The 14,490-nt window shown below is 36.4% G+C and overlaps 1 protein-coding gene across 2 annotated transcripts in view; it reads right to left on the bottom strand.

Moving 5' to 3' along the window:
- The window catches only part of NR5A2 (nuclear receptor subfamily 5 group A member 2), a 112,659-nt gene that overhangs the window by 66,072 nt on the left and 32,097 nt on the right, over positions 1–14,490 (bottom strand). The gene's annotated exons all lie outside the window — the stretch shown is intronic.

The raw sequence follows: 14,490 nt of genomic DNA on the forward strand, positions 1-14,490 counted from the left end.
TTATGACCCTAATAACTTATTATCGTAATTCCAATTCTCCATGCTTTCGTTTTAAAACTGTTTCTTAAAAATAGCCATGCTGGAATTGCCTTGAAGGAATGATAGAAACTGATGAAACAAAATGTAGATAATTGCCCCATTACATTATTTATATTTCTCTCTTATACTTTTGTTACCAGAACTATTGTTTCATTATATTGGACTTTTTAAAAAATCCAGAAATATAAACATTTACAAAACAATAACATTTTTTTTCTAGTAACGAGGTTATGCAGGGAGTTATTGCTTAATATTACAAAGGGGACAAAGGAACAGACGGTGGATATCAGAGTGTTAAGATGTATTAGAATTGGTGAGAGTTGTTTCCAAACATGCACGTTTTAATAAGCTTTTAAAGGAGAAAATAAATAAATAAAAGGAATGATACTTCCTATTAACTAATTTCTAGATCAGGATCATTTGTTCAGTCATACTGAAAAACAAGGAAATAAGATCTTACACAGAAGCCACAGTAATTGTCAAAAACACAGAAGGTTGGTTTATTCTTAGAAGTCTAAAATGCTTCTTCCAAGCATTTTGATGCATGCAATGGCTCCTCTTATAAAGCCTTTTCGTTAAAGATTCCTTCTTCCCAGCACAGGGAGCTGTAGGCACAATTGATTCCTAACATTGTTCCTGTTTTCCTTTTGCAAGGCTACCCCTTATCAAGTTATGTATGAATGAACAGAAGGGCCTTTCATTTCTCCCCCCCTGCCCCACTCCCCCTCATGCAAACTTGCCTTGGTGTTTCAAAAGGAATGACTAAAATAGCATCAACAAAAATCCAGCCCTACAGCCTGCCAACCTGCACACGTCCACATCCTTAAGGCATGTGAAAGGTTGAAGAGCTCAGCGAAAATTTTTATGTACGGGAGCCAGCCCAAGGAAAACTCACACGGCATAACCAATTGTGGACAGAGTATCATCTATCAGCAGACAAATGCAGGATCTCCAGAATGTCTCTCCTCAAATGAAATAATATATCTTTGAAAGCCAATGCCTGTTTTAGGCCCGTGGCCCATATATCAAGCCTGAGAGGCTTGTGGATACGCTCTGCGGCCATTAACCTTCCACCTGTTTCCCCTTGTCCTTCAGGAGGAGACCCTGCCCTTGATTTTACTCCCTTCCCTTGTTCATCTTCCAACAGAGTGCAAATGTAAAGCAAAGGGCCTGCGAAATAATTCAAAGGCAATGGACCAGGGACATGGTTACAAATCTCTGCCACTGGCACTGTGACTTATGCAGGCAGTTTGTCACACGTGAGCCAGGTGACCTCAATGACATAACAGAGAAAAATATGGCCAGAGATCAAAAAAGGAGACACGGACGGAGCGCTGTAGCTAACTTTGGGAGGGGGCGGTGGTGTTTTGCAAAGTGATATTAAACCATATATGAATTGTCCCCTTTTCTGAAAACTTCCCCTTCCCTCCCTCCCTCCCTCCCTTGATAAGGGAAGCAAAAGTGCCCTTAACCGCAGATATTTTTCTATTTGGAGAGGGAGAAAATGACTTGTCCAAATATTTAGAGTGAGTCTCTCCCTCCCTCCACAATCCAATCTCATATCCCTGCAACAATTTACAAGTAGAAATCTTGTTTACACTACTTCTTAACATCTTCATATTCTTACAACAAAGATCATTACCTGAGGAACATACATATATGTATAATAGACAGCGTTATAGAGCTCTGTGTGTGTGTGTGTGTGTGTGTTTATACAGTAACAGCCTACTGCTGTTGCTAATAGCCTCTCTGGAGCAGCCTGGGTCCTACAATATTAAATCTCAATGTAATGGACCTGCCTATAGTTCTAACCCAGAGGATCTGAAATACAGCCAGCAGTTTTTACTATATAGAATATAAGAGTAAGAAGGAAGGGGAATGTTGGCCTTATGAAGTCTATGCATATAAAGGTAGTCCTTGACTTATGACCACAATGGAGCCTGCCCATCAGAGTAGTGAGTTGTGATGGTCGTAAAACAGGACACCCATATGATCTATCCATTTTTTGCGGCAGTCGTTAAGTGAACCCTGGGGTCATTGGGCCAATTTTGCTAAAAATTGGAAGTAAATGCTGGTTTCAGGCAAAAACATCATAAAACGTGGCCACATAATCACCGGACATTGTAAATGGCTCTAACTGTGGGCCAATTCAAGAGACCATACTGGGAAACAGCTATTGGAACCAATTTGTAAGAAGGTCTGTCATAACTTTGAATGTGGCTTAGCAACCAGTCATAAATCTAGGACCACCTGTACACAGTTTTATGAATATGTGCTAGGTGCAGCTCTGTTTCTCAAGATGTTTCTCATTATGAGCCATGGTGGTGCAATGGTTAGCATGTAGTACTGCAATGGTTACTTCTGCCTGCAATTTGGCAGTTCGAGTCTCACCAGGCCCAAGGTTGAATCAGCCTTGTATCCTTCCGAGATGGGTAAAATGAGGACCCAGATATGCGGAATCTGTAAACCACTTAGAGAGGGCTGTAAAAGCACTGTGAAGTGGCATATAATATAAGTCTAAGTGCTATTGCTATTTGGAGATTTGTATTTCTAGAGACCAGGAGGTGTAACCACACAAAAACTAAGCCTGATGGTGGTTTGAAAAAGTAGTGCCACCATAGCTGCTCCAAGAGGCAGAGAAAAGGGATAGCTCTCAGAGAACAGTAAGAAAAATACTTGCACACACCCCACTCATGACAAATAGGGAAGTGTAGTGTAATGCTAAGGTACTGGATTAGGACTAGAGAAACCCCTGTTCTACTCCTTCTTTAGTCACAGAAGCTAGCTGGATGATTTTAGAGCAGTCACTCTGTTAGCCCTGAACTGGGAGATAGAAATAACAACCCTCTCTGGACTAGTATGTTAGATAATCCATCATTTTCAGTGTAGTGGCCTTCATTTTGCAGTGGATTGATTCAAGCTGATAACAACAACACACATACAGATATATTCATACACACACACAAATGTTCAAAATGTGCCATGAACCAGATTTCTTTCCTTTTTCTGTTTTATAAAATGTAAGTCTACCTATAGTGTGGTAGGCAGTACAGGAGCCACTTAGAAAATTCGTCCTAAAATTGTTTGATTTTTGATTAGCGACATACTTTATTAATCTGTTTAGGAAAAGAAAAATAGGTGACTGTTGCTTTCAATTTTAAAATTATAATTACAAATACAGAATAGTGAATCTTTTGTTACAAATATGATGCAGCTAGTCTGATGAAGAAGGAAAGAGTTGAATAATAAATTAACAATGCAGTTTGCCATTAGCATTTTTCTATGGAAATTTAAGTATATAAGTAAATATAAAATTATGGGGTTCAAGGTAACCTCTGACCTTGGTTGCTTTCTTGCAGACATTTTATTGCCCAACTAGATAACATCATCAGTGCTACGTCAATACGTAATTTTAAAATTAAATATACAGAGCTGCAAAATAGGCATACAGATTCTCTCTGTGTATATGTGTTTGTATCTTGGCAAATGACAAGATAACCATAATTATGAAATATTTTGAATTATGAATCAGTATGATCTTATTTACAAAATGTTCTCAACCTTATAAATCTCTCAGTGTTTGTGTGTCTGTGTACATACACACACACACACATATAAATATCCACATGCATTCTTAAGTTAAAGGCATTTCAAGGAATATTTTACAAATGGATTTGCAGACAAGAGAAATTATATTCATTCCCCTGAAAGACTTAACCTGCAACAAAATCCTCTTTTATACATGTATGCCTAGCAAAGTTATGGCCCTAAATTTCAGGAAATGGTTATCTAGAAGAGAACAAGGCTTAATCAAAATTAATTTCTATTTTCAATTCAACAATTCAAATTGTACAATATATGAAATTTCCCAGCTGTTTTGTACATCAAAGATTTCTCTGCTGGATGTAGTTGAAAGGAAAGTTCTTATACAACCTTCCTTCACCCCTGCTGTGACTTCAATGGCTTGTCTGGTATGGACATTTATTTTTTTCTTTTTCATAAATTATTATCTGCCATTATGATACCAGATATGGTAATGATAAAATTTACATTCTAAATGTAAATGTTATTGCAGTTCCTTCTCAGACATTCAAGTTCTTTAAAATTTAGTGAAAGTCCAAGTAGATTAGATATCAGAGAAATAAAATGGCCATTGTTTTCTTTTAAACGGTGCATCGCCAGTTGGAAAATGGGTCTGTGGCATTGCCAAAATTGTTTGATTCTCTATTTTAATTTGCTCTTTCACAAAATCAAATGTTAGGAAATGTGTACTAAGCTATACTTATATATTTTCTCTAATGGAACAAACAGAAGTTCCAGAAGTTAGAAGAAATTATATAAGGAATATGCCAATTATTCGAATGTTCCTTTAGGCCTTTCTAAATTGTAGATTTTTTAAAAAGATAAATATTAATGTGATAAAAGACTACATCTTGTCTAATAAGGCAAACTTACCTATTACTGTTATTATAGGTCATTTTACAATTTTATTTTACAGATCATGCTACTCTAAATTCTACAGGTCTACAGTTAAAAAAAAGACAAAAACTCAAGTTAGGTGTAAATGATCTGGCAGATAACAAAAAGTAACACTTTCTGACATGCCTAATTCTGTCAGTAAAAGTGCTTTCAGTGTTGAACGTGCTTATTCTGTTATTAACTCAGTTAAACAGAAGAGATCAACCCCCTCCTTTCTCTCTTGATGCAGGGGCTCATCCAGAAAAACAGTTTTAGAACAGCGAAAGTCCTTGATTCTGGAATTAATTCATAGAATCTTAAATGACAGAGGATTTGTCTCATTGCTGTAGCGGTAGACACTTTAGATGACAATTTACCTAAATGCATTTAACTTCAAAAAAAGGTAAACTGGTCCTACTGCCATTTTGGGCCACCACATTTATTCTCCTAATGGAGTCATCCGCCTGTCTCAAAATAACAGGGTTAATGGACCAACATCAAGAGGTTGTCTGAGGGAGATTCATACACCCAGTTGAATTTTCCATTTCCCAATATCATAATCATTCATACCCTGGTCACTGAATCACTGCAGTTGTTAAATTAGTAACACCATTGTTAAGTGAAACTGGCATCCCCATTGACTTTGCCTGACAGAATGTGGCAAAAGGTGATCCACATGAGCTCAGGATACTGCAACTGTCATAAATGTGAACCCGATGTCAAGCATCCGAATACAAATCATGTGACCATGGGATGCTGCAACAATCATAAGTGTGAAAAATGATCACAAGTTACTTTTTTTCAGTGCCATTGTAACTTCAAGTGGTCATTAAGTGAACTGTTGTAAGTTGAGAACTATCTATATTGCAGTCTATGCATCTTAAAGTGTGAAACATTGGCCTATGACATTGGTTCTCAACTTTTTCTTCACCACCGACCTCTTTAAATACCTTTTGTGGCCACAGCCCATGGACCCCCAAGACCCCCAAGACTTAAATCATAACATGTCTTCAAATGTCACATGGACCCCCTGTGACATCTACCCCCCAGGTGTCAGTGGACCACAGGTTCAGAATCACTGGTCTATGATAAATTGGGCTAGGCACAGGTGTCAAACTCAAGGTCTGTGGGCTGGATCTGGCAGTCAAAACTGGTATGCTTTATACTATTTCTCATTATACTATTCGTTCAGCTACACTTGAAATAAGAGTACAATCACAGTGGGAGCTAAGGATGGCTCCAGCTTAAAACTTAAGTTACTCTTAAGGAATCATAATAAATTTAATAAAATAATAAAAACATTTTTAAAAAAGGAAATTAAATACTATTCCAAAAGTTGTTGAGAATGACAATTGCAGAGGGTCATCTGATTCTGTATAATAATATGCCAAGGTTGTTGGAAGAATATGATTGTCACATATTACATATACAAGATTATTGGAAACTTGTTTTGATTTTGCCAGTTTGGAAAGAGTCAAGTTTCAGTACAAACATAATATTAATTCACTGAAAATCATTTGCCTTGCTCTCCCATTTACCACCAAAAATTTATTTTGCCATTCCTCCAGTTAAGTTAACAACCACGTCCGGACATGACTTCTAGGTTTGCTGAAGCTATGGTTCGAAGTGAGTTTTTAAATAATAGTTAAGGGAGACAGTTTGTGTTAATCATTCCTTGTGTCAGTACATACGTAGTTCAGAAGGAAGAAGGAGGAAGGGAAGGAGAAAGAGAAAGAGAAGAAAAAAAAATTGATCTGTCAATGAGGGGAGAAAAGAGGCGACATTCTCCAAGATCAATGTGTGATTTGCACGCCCTGATTTAAAATAAGCCAGATTAATGACTGCATTACACAACATTCACACACTGCAAAAAGATATCCTTTCAATCTATGCTTTCCATTATCTAAGTCGTGTGTTTATTTTTTCTGTTCTTACTACAAATGAAAATAGAAAGTGAAGGAGGGAAACTGCCCATCTAATGGAAATCATTTAATGAAACCATCGTTTACTGTCAACAATACACTCTGAGATTATGTCTATCATTATGAAGATTTCTGGAAACCTGAACAATCTTTCAAAAGGATAATGTGGCAGATAAATGTACTCTGAAGTTCACTTTCTTCCGACAAAAAGCATTTCTTGTAGCAAACATTACTAAATGATAGACATTAATCTATCTGGCTTAGAATGCTTCCACAAAACCAATAAACATAAATGCCCTTTTAATAAAAGAAAATACAGCAAATTCTTATTTTCATGGCATTATAATTTCTACCCATATTTGAGCTTTGTAACGATAGATGAATGTTAGATCAAAATATCTATTGTGTACAGGTAGTCCTCAACTTACAACAGTTTATTTAGTGACTGTTCAAAATTACATCAGTACTGAAAAGATTACATCAGCACTGATGACTATTTTTCACACTTATGACCATTGCAGCATCTCTATGGTCACATGATCAAAATTCAGTTGCTTGGCAACTGACTCATATTTATGACAGTTGCAGTATCCCAGGGACATGTGATCAACTTTTGCAACCTTCTGACAAGCAAAATCAATGGAGAAGCCAGATTCACTGAACAAACCATGTTACTAACTTAACAACTGCAGTGATTCACTTAATAAATGTGGCAAGAAAAATCATAAAATGGGGCAAAACTCACTTTAACAAATTTATCACTTACCAACATCAATGTTGGGCTTCAATTCTGGTGATAAGTTGAGGACTACTTGCATATCAAAGTGATTGTAATTGCTTGGCGTTTATCTTTTATCATATGATTAGTATTTTAAATCTTTTTTTTTAAATTAAAGTTTATATATTCTGTGTATAAACAGAATCACATAAAATGAGAATTATAACTCAATTTTCCAAATGAAATAAAAACTGTGCCTAACATATATAGTAACATTTATTGTAAATTATATGGTATCTCTTTTAAAAATAAAACACTTATAGATAGGGAAAATTATGCCAGAATAATTTTGAGAATGTTTTGTGCATTTTCTCCAGAGCTAAATACAACAATGAGTTTCTGAGAATGATGTGATGTGGTGGAGGGGGGAAAAAAGAACTTTACAAGAACGTACACAAACTGTATTGATTTCTCAATACAAATTTTTTATTCCGTTGTGACTGAACAAGATAGATTTTTTTTTTTTTTACCATAGTCAACATTTAAATCAAAATCTTTTTTAACCTTTCTGCTTTTAAACGATATGCCTCTGTGGGCTTGCTAAGTCTTCCCCTGTTGCTAAATTTTCCGTATGTTCACACCTCCCCAACTAAAATCACCTAAAAAAAAAATGTTGAAATTTAGATGGATTATTCGGTTTCCTAAAAATTTTGGGAGCAGAGCTCTGAACGAACACACAGGTAAACTTGACAAAGTATATTTATTATATGCTAATGAAATCTAAGCTGCCAATGCACTTCATTATGATTTGCTGAGGCCGCTCCAATGACACAATTACTTCCTCAGAACGGCTCTGCACCCTCAGAAAGAAATATAAACCCCTTTGAGATATGATTCTCTCCCCCCACTGCCCTTCCCCCACCCTCACATTCCTTCCCATGCACAAACAATTTCCGTTGGGAACAGGGCCATGTAATATTGACAGTGACAACAAATTGTATAGCCTGGTGAACATCTGTTTCCCGGCTGCCTCACTGATACTGCAGGTTGGTTACTGAGGAGTGACTTTGTCTTCACAAATTGTCCAGCTACAAAGGAACTGGAAACTGCTGGTACAGAAGAGACTGGTTTTATTATTGGAACACAGGAAAGCTTTATCAGTGTGCTGGGATGTTCTGTATCTTTCTCAAAGACTATGAGCTGGGGTTATATTAAGCATGTTCGCCTACTGGAAGATTCCTTCTTAGTGGAAGGATGGAAAAAAACAGCTCCTTGTAACATCCATCCATCCTTGAACGGAGCTGGATACAAATATGGCCCAAATCTTATTTTACATTGGTTATCATACCATCTAATTTTTACAATGGCAAAAATTGTAAGAAAAGCTCAAGATGCGATGGAGACTCAGGGTATACCGATAGTCCTCGACTTTCAGCAGTTCATTTAGTGCCCGTTCAAAGGGAAAGCGGCACTGAAAAAGGTGACTCATGATCATTTTTCATGCTTTTGACCATTGCGACATCCCCATGGTCATGTGATTTACATGCAGATGCTTGACAACAGGTTCAGATTTATGACGGTTGCAGTGCCCCGGGGTCATGTGACCATCCTTTGCAACATTCTGACAAGCAAAGTCCATGGGGAAACCAGATTCACTTAACAACCATGTTACTAATTTAAGAACTGCAGTGATTCACTTAACAGATGTGGGAAGAAGCATCGTAAAATGAGACAAAAACTCACTGAACAAATTTCTTACTTAGCAACAATTATGGTCATAAGTCAAGAACTACCTGTATTCCAATCCATCTTTACCATATCACATAATGCAATCTGAAGACAATAGCAATGTGGCTACAAACGTATTATTGTGACACAACATGTGACAATTACACAAGAATCTGACAAGACCAAATGGGAAGGAGCTTTTTGCTATATTGTATTATGATTTTTGCAACCAATCCTTCTACTATTTAAAACTACTAACCTTCGGCACTCAAAAAGTGCAACATCAAGATGAAATATCCCTATAAATTTTAGAAGACCCTTCCAAGCCAGCAAATCAACAATGCAGCAGCCACAGAATGAAGATGGATGTTGCCATCTCATCCAATGACACTCCCGGAGGCTGATATTTCCTCTGTTTAGCAAACAGGCCTGTTAAGGAATTTCCTTGGCAAACGGACAACATGGAAACATCCTTCAACCCCACAGAACTCATGAGCCAGCTAAAACCATTTCCTATGCTATGGCAACAATATCTGCGTAAGGTTAAACAAGACATTTCATGCTATCCCTTACTCAGGCCACCGTATCTATTTCTGGATATCTTCTTTTGTTCAACCTTTGCTAATAATAGTGACCTAGCTTAGGTGGTATTTATAGCCTTTAAAGACTCATTGCCTGCCTTTTCAGAACACTTTATTCATGCATATTTCCTTTGTTTATTGTTACCTCAATGCTTTTTTAAAATCATCATTAAGATGTTTCTGATCAAAGATTTTTATTTAGCAACTCATTTTCACAGAGAGCTTCCCATACTCCAACGAGCAAGCAAACCAGATTTGGTCAAAGCCTTTAACTTCACTCATGGGTAGACACATCCTATGCATGTTTTGTTAGAATATCCCCTGTGAACTGAGAAAAAAAAAAAGTGGATATCACTTTCATGTCAAGGAAGAGAGCTTTCTGTTTCTTGCCAGTTGCTGAAAGCAGAACTAAAACTTGCGGAAACAAGGAAAGAGCTTTGCTAAAAGCTTTTTGTCCATCTCGCCAACTTTTTAAAAATAATCCTTCCAGATTATTTTCATAAATGCTGTTATTTGCTACATTACCCTGTTTGATTTCTATTTTACTGACACAATCTTAAATGGTGGCATGGCAAAAAGAAGTCGACAAAGCAGTCAAGGTCCTAAGCAATTCACTCTAAGTCAGGGTTTCCTAACCTTGGAAATTTTAGAATCAAGATCACATGTAGTGTTAGTAGAAATTTATAATGCCTTGCTAAGACCATACTTGGAATATTGCATCCAATTTTGGTTGATATAACATAAAAAGATGTTGAGATTCTAGAAAGGGTGCAGAGAAGAGCAACAAAGTTGATTAGGGAACTGGAGCGTAAAACATAGGAGGAAGGGTTGCAGAAATTGGGTATTTCTAGTTCAATGAAAAGAAGGGCTAGGGGTTATATGGTAGCAGTGTTCCAATATCTGTGGGGCTGCCACAAAGAAGGGGTCAAGCTATTCTCCAAAGCTCCTGAAGGCAGGACAAGAAGCAATGGATGGAAACTAATCAAGGAAAGAAGCAACCTAGATCAAAAGAGAAATTTCCTGATAGTTAGAACAATTAAACAATGGAAGGCCTCGCCTTCAGAAATTGTGGAGGTTTTTAAGAAGAGATTGGACAACCATTTGTCTGAAATGGCATAAGATCTTCTGTTTGAGCAAGGGATGGGACTAGAAGACATCCAAAATCCCTTCCAAATCTGTTATTCTCTTAAAGTTGGTAAATCTTGCTCTAAGTCCTTAAAAACTTGGTTGAGTCATAAATGTACTATTCTGCAGTCTATATCCCATGATTACATTCACACTTTACCTTATACTGGAAAAATACAAGCTCGGTGTGATGCATAAATCAAATCAACATCATAAATGTGACTCTGAGGTTAGGATTACTGTCCATACACCACAGGGATAATCATTCTGCTATTAAACCGAATGAGAAGTCCTACCTACCTCATTTTGGCAGACAGGTTAATATGTATTTATTATCACTGAATCCCATTTGCAGGTTGCCTGGGGAACAATAATGGCTGAAGCTGCCCCTAAAAGAAACCTAAAATTTGTACTTCTACCAACTTACAAAGCTGGTCTTTTGTAAAAATAATTCAAAAGACAGAAGGACTTGGGCTACTAATTGGTCCATTTAATACGGGCAAAATGCTAAAACAACAACAACAACAAAACCCTACCACCTCAGCAAGGACTAAGTATTGTTAGTCTTAAATATGCTATTGGTAGAAATGTGTAAGTAGATATTCTGGCAGCATCTAGCTGACCATGACTAAACTTAAAAATAAGCAGGATAGACCCTGAGCAATATTTGGATGGGTGACTGCCTGGGCTACTAAGAAATTAAAAAATTCCCAAAAGAAGCCACTGTCTTATACCATTGTCCAGAATTCAATCATTTGCTAATCAAGTTCTGTCCAAGGGTATACAAAACAAATATTCTAGAAAATTTAATTCAGATTTTATTTAATACCACATCCGAATTTATTATTTCATTGTTCATAGTGTATAGAAGAGAGAGATTGATTCCTCGCTTTGCAGTTTGGCCATAATTGGCCCAGACAGCTCATACAAAGAGAACATGGCTATGTACAGGTAGCCGTTGACTTACAACAGTTTCATTTAGTGACCGTTCAAAGTTACAGTGGCATTGAAAAAAGTAACTTAGGACCATTTTTCACACTATTGACCGTTGCAGCATCCCATGGTCACATGATTTACATTTAGAAACTTGACAACTGACACACATTTATGATGGTTGTGGCATCCCAGAGTCACCCTTTTGCTATTTTCTGATAAGCAATGTCAGTGGGGAAACCAGATTCACTTAAGAACCGTGTCACTAATTTAAGAACTGCAGTAGTTCGCTTAACAAATCTGGTGAGAAAAGTCACAAACTGGGGAAAAACTCTCTTAACAAATTTCTCACTTAGCAACACAAATTTTGGGCTCAATTGTGATCGTAAGTTGAGGACTACCTGTAATTTGAAAAGTGCCTGAATCTTGTTATTGTCATTACCAATTAAAGGAAAAACTTGTGAAATCCCTCTCTGCCTCTTCAGGCCTGATTGCACAGTACTATGGCTATCATTATCTCCTCATTAGTTGAGGTGGGATATACAGTGTGGTATTCAGGGACACCATTATAGTTACACACACACCCCAAAGCACCTTCCAGATTTTAATATTTTTAAAAAATTGATTTAATTAAAAAGCAGGGATGCACAATCTCCTCATAAAGGGATTTTTTTTGACTGGCCATACCCATCGTAGAAGTCATTTTGTGAATATGAAAATTCTTTCCATGACAATTAATTATTGTTGGGCCCTAAATATTCCAAATCTGCTCATTAATCTAAAAAAAGTAGCTTTCCTAAAATTAAGGAAGGAAACTGAAGGTCTATCTGGAACAGCAGCGTCAAAATTTTCCATGGCATTTAACATTTCCATAAAAGAAGATAGTGTTTCAAGAAAAACCTCTTACAAAGTTTATTACGTTGGTTAACATAAATAGATGGGGAAACCAGTGGAAAATAATAGCACAGAAAGGTGTGAGATTTAGGAATGTCCTCAAGATGTGGTTTGGGAGTACATGGTACCATAATCATGGTTCAACTAAGCAAATTTGGCCAGTGATCTCTCTCTAGATCATGTATGTGCTGCTTTGAATTTAATTAATGACTGGGAATAAAAAATCAACAAGGGAGCATTCTCTTAAAAAATGTTCCCACTTGGAAAATTTGGATTCAGGATATCTTCTATGCCCATTTCCAAATTAAAGGTAAAGACATGCTCACAGGGTCTTGTTCCTAAGCCCGATGATGAAACATGTATTGCAATGTCACCATGCAAGACCTGCCTTTTCCATACTTATGTCAAGGTGTCACATATTGGTACATATGGGGCAGAGTTTCTCTCTCAACCTAGTACTGCACACTTAGGTACTTGCTCCTGTGAAGACACCTATGGTGTTTGAGAGGATTAACATAATGCACGACAGCATTGAGTACATTATACAAAGAATGTACTGTACTTCATTCACATCCTGATGCAGTTGATGCAAATTAAATCATCTGCATTATTTGTTTGATGAAGTCACAATGAATGCATGTGACATTATGGTTTCTATCCAATGTATATAGAAAAAATTGAATACTCCATCCTTGCTATTTTCCATCAATATTTGGACCCTACTTCTTGAATATTTCTTCACGAATTGTGTCTATAACTTTAATCAACTCTAACATTCCTTCATATAAAATTTAAAGATTATCTGCAAACTTTCCAAGTGCATAGAAGGCTAATAAGAGGAAAAAATATAGCTGTACTTCCTAATGTGTTAATTTATTATCATACAGGGACTTCTGATTATGCAAAACTTCAGAGATATATTCCAAAAGGATGTGACACAGATAGGCCCTATAGTTTTGATAAACATACATTAGGAATTTCTGGGTTAGATGACTACAAATGTTTTGGGAAGGTTTTCTTAAAAATAGTTTTTAAAAAATTAGCTAAATCAAAATTGAATGGGTAAATTATGTGCATTGGATATTCTAATTGTAATCTGCTTCTACATTGTGTCTTTTCTGCCAAAGGAATATGCATGTCAATAATTATCCTATACTCCAGGGAAATGGAGAGGATCTTCTGTAGTGGCAATCTCAGTTACAAAATACTATTTCCAAAAAATCTCTTTGCAGTGCTGGGTCTTTATATTTTCCACAGCTTTAATGTAGTATTTTAAGTTTTCAGTTTAACCTGGTTTTTAACATCTTGCTTTATTTTCCCATATGCTTCCATTCGAATTATTCAACTGCACATTATATATACAGTATATACACATATAGAAAATCTTGTTAAGCTCTTTTGAGGTAGCAAAAATAAATATAGTAAATAAAATAAATATGCAAACAAAATGTGACACATAAACTCTTGGGACAGAGAATGTTATAAATTTTAGGAAAAAATGAAAGTTAGCCTCTTGTCAATAGGCAACAGTGTACTAAAGATGATGCGACAAAAGTAAACCTCTGAATTTAACCACAGCACTATTTTCCATGAATAAAAACATTTTCCTACTCCTAATCCCATTGTCCTTTTCCCCATCATCAATGGATTGCAATCCTGTTTTCCCATTTCCTTACAGCTATCTTCTTTAAAACAACCCATCGTTTCATCCTACATTCTTTCTTCTACTGGTCAGAAAAACATAGTAATGATTTTTGTTCTGATTCTTCTCTTCAGTTTACTCACCATTCATTAGACTGCTACTCCAGAATATGGATTTTTGTTGGGCTTCAGCAATCAGTCCAGAGACCTGTTTTTGCACCATTTCTTAAAAGACTCTGGAGTTGCTACAAGCTAACAGGATGTGTTTATATATCAAACACATATATAATATTGCACATCTGGATCCCTCAAAGTACAATATAATTTTCAGTAATTCTCCTAACAATTCTTTTTTTTCTAGAGTGTCCTGCTCAGTGAATCTTACTGATAGTAGAAGAATACTGCAAGTAGAAGAATAACTCTTATTTCATAATACATCTGATCACAGAAC

This window comes from Pseudonaja textilis, chromosome 3, assembly GCF_049901715.1.
Source record: "Pseudonaja textilis isolate UNSWEBS1 chromosome 3, rPseTex1.2, whole genome shotgun sequence".
NCBI classification, from domain to species: domain Eukaryota; kingdom Metazoa; phylum Chordata; class Lepidosauria; order Squamata; family Elapidae; genus Pseudonaja; species Pseudonaja textilis.